Below are 3,831 nucleotides of genomic sequence, written 5' to 3' on the forward strand. Positions count from 1 at the left end.
TAGGCAAGACACAGACCATTTGTATCACTACAAATTACTCCCTTTCATCTCTTCTCAGTCATTCATCTCCTGACCCCAGGCCCCAAGTAACAATGGATCTGCTTTCTGTCATCAGAGATTAGATTTGCATTTCTAGAGTTTTTCATCCATGGCATTATATTATTCAGTATATACTCTCTTGCATCTAGATATTTTTGCTTAGCATAATGTTTCTGAGATTCAGCCATGTTACTGCATGTAACATTAGTTTTATTCTGTTTTATTACTGAGTATGTGTGGACTTTTTGTTTAATTTTACTTTTTGGGTTTTATACATAAAGGTGCTCCAAATATTGATGCATAACTTATTGTGTGGACATAGGTTTTTATTTCACCTAGGTAAACATATAGAAGCACATTGCAAGGTTGCATGTTTAGTATCTGGCTAACTTTAAAAGAAACCACCAAAATACTTCCAAAGTAATTATTTGACATTCCTACCAACAATTACGTGAGCGTTCTAGTTACTCTACATCTTCACCAACACTTAATATTGTTAGCCTTTTTATTTTTAGCCATTTCTAGTGGATGTGTGGCTTTAATTAGCATTTCTATGATGACTGATAGTATTGAGCATCTACTCATATGTTCTTTAATTATCCATGTCTTGTCTTGTCTTTCTTTCTTTCTTTCTTTCTTTTCTTTCTTTCTTTCTTTCTTTTTTTTTTTTTTGAGATAGTCTTGCTCTGCTGCCTGGGCTAGAGAGACATGGCATCAGCCCAGCTACACCAACATCAACCTGGGTACAAGCAATCCTCCTGCCTCAGCCTCAAGAGTAGCTGGGACTATAGGTGCCTGCCACAATGCCAGGCTAATTTTTCTATTTTTAGTAGAGACAGGGTCTCTCTCTTGCTCAGGCTGGTCTTCAACTCTTGAGCTCAAAGGTTCCTTCTGCCTAGGCCTCCCAGAGTGCTAGGATTACAGATAATGAGCCACTGGGCCCAGCCCTTTATATATGTTCTTCAGGAAAATAGAACTAGGCCCAGCCTGTTCAAATGTTTTACCCATTTTTTATCATTGATCCATAAGAGTTCTTTATATCCACATACCATATTTTGTCAAATATATGTACTGAGAAAATTTTCTCCCTTTTTATTTTCTTAACAGTGCCATTCAAGGAGCAGTAGTTTTTAATTTTGCTGAAGTTCAATTTGTCATTTTTTCCTTTTATGGCTTGTGCTTTATGTATACCACTCAAGACATTTTTGCCTAACCCAAAGCCATGAAGATTTTCTATCATGTTGTTCTGTAGAATTTCTGTGACTTTAAACTTTCTTTTTTCAAATACTGGCAGGGCTGGGGGAGAGAGTAGAACAAGAAGTTTGATCTTTGACTGTGAACCATCAGTTGAGGTAATTTACTACCTTTGGACCAGCTTTAATCTTTATGGTTTTTGTTTATTTTGAGTTAATATTTGTATGGCATGAGGCAAAGTTCAAAGATCGTTGTTTTTCCATATGGATAGCCAGTTTATTAGAGGGCCATTTGTTGAAAAGACTACTCTTTCTCACTGAATTTTCTTGGCACCTTTGTAAAAGATTAATAGATCAAATAAGTATGGGAGCATTTATATACTTTCTATTCTGTTCTGCTGATCTATATATCTACTCTTATGCCAATTTTTAACATCTTAATTATAATAGCTTTATAGTAAGTCTCATGTTTAAGTATGAGAGTTACAACTTTCTTCTTCAAAGTTGCTTTGGTTGTCTTAGCTTCTTTGGATTTCTTTTCTTGCTTTCTTCTTTTTTTTTTTTTTTTGAGACAGAGTCTCACTATTTCATCCTAGGTAGAGTGCTGTGGCGTCACAGATCACAGTAACCTCAAACTCTTAAGCAATTCTCTTGCCTCTGCCTCCCAAGTAGCTGGGACTACAGGCACCCACCACAACTCCTGGCTATTTTTTGGTTGCAGATGTCATTGTTTAGCAGCTGAGCTTGAACCTGCCAGTTTTGATGCATGTGGCTGGCACCCTAGTCACTGAGCTACAGGCACCGAGCCTTTCCTTCCTTCCTTCCTTCCTTCCTTCCTTCCTTTCTTTTCTTTTCTTTTTTTGAGACAGAGTCTTACTATGTCACCCTTGGTAGAGTGCCATGGTGTTACAGTTCACAGCAACCTCAAACTTTTGGGCTTAAATGATTCTCTTGCCTCAGCCTCCCAAGTAGCTGGGACTATAGGCACCTGCCACAACGCCTGGCCATTTTTGGTTGCCATTGTCATTGTTGTTTAGCTGGCCCAGGTCAGGTTCAAACCCACAAGACTTGGTGTATGTGGCGGGTGCCCTAACCACTGAGCTATGGGAGCTGAGCCTGGATTTCTTTTCTTTTTTTTTTCCTGTGCTGATTCTTTCAAGCAATTCTTTGGGTTTAGAATCATCTTGTTAACTTCCACAGAAAACTCTCCTTGTGCAATTAATTATTATTGGGATTTCATTAACTTCCCTAGTTCAATTTGAGAATTGACAGCTTAATCACATTGACTCTTCCAATCTATGGAAACTGGCATATTCTGTTATTTACATGTTCCTTCATATTGTCTCAGCAATGTTTTATAGTTTTAATTGTACATCTTGCATGTATTTTATTAAATTTATCCCTAAATATTTAATATTTTGATGGTGTTGTAAATCATATTTTTAAAATTTCAATTTCCAATTTTTCATTGCTAGTATGTGGAAATATAATTTGTTGTGTGTTCACGTTGTGTTATGCAACCTCACTAAATTCGCTTATTTCCAACAGTATTTTTTTGTAGTTTGCTTAGAATTTTCTATGTATATAGTCATGCCATGATCAAATAAGACAGCCTTTTCTTCTTTTCTGATTACTATGACTTTCATTTCTTTTTCTTGGTTTATTAGAATAGCTAAGAATACTAGCATAATATTGACTATAAGTAGGAAGATTACAAGCTCCTGTCTTGTTTCTGATTTCAGGGGGAAGACATTTAGTCTTTAACCATTAAATAATAACATTATTTATATAGATTTTTCATAGATTGAGGTGAGGAAATTTTTCTTATATTCCTAGTTTACTGGGAGTTTTTATTATAAATGGATGTTAGATTTTTGTCTTATTGTATGTGCCTATCTATTGAGAGAGAGAATCAATGTAATGGTTGTCCTTTTCTTTATGAGAAGATTTTTATTTTCAAATTGAAATTTTCATGAATAGATATAGATCTGCAGATTTTTTTTCTTTTGAAAGTAGCACATTGTTGGTTTTTTTGTTTGTTTGTTTTGTTTTGTTTTGTTTTGAGACAGAACCTCAAGCTCCTGGGTAGAGTGCTGTGGCATCACAGCTCACAGTAACCTCCAACTCCTGGGCTCAAGCGAGTCTCCTGCTTCCACCTCCCAAGTAGCTGGGACTATAGGCACCGGCCACAACGCCCAGCTATATTTTAGTTGTAGCTGTCATTGTTCTTTGGTGGGCCTGGGCTGGATTTGAACCCGCCAGCTCAGGTGTATGTGGCTGGTGCCTTAGCCACTTGAACCACAAGCACCAAGCTGGGTCTTGCTTTTTTATTCATTTAGTTAGTCTATATCTTTTGATTGGATGATTTAAACCATTAACATTTAAAGTTGTTAATAGGTGAGGACTTAGTCCTGTCATTTTGTAAGTTGTTTTCTAGTTATTTTATGTATTATTTGTTCCTTTCTTTGTGGTTTGGTGGTAATTTTCTGTAGCAAAAACATTTAATTTTTAAAATTTTTTTTATTGTTGAATTCAGATTTTTCTATTTCTTCTTGTGTCAATTTCAACAATTTTTGTCTTCCTTTTTTTTTTTTTTTTT

Source organism: Otolemur garnettii, unplaced genomic scaffold, assembly GCF_000181295.1.
Source record: "Otolemur garnettii isolate 467f Iridium unplaced genomic scaffold, OtoGar3 scaffold00026, whole genome shotgun sequence".
NCBI classification, from domain to species: Eukaryota; Metazoa; Chordata; class Mammalia; order Primates; family Galagidae; genus Otolemur; species Otolemur garnettii.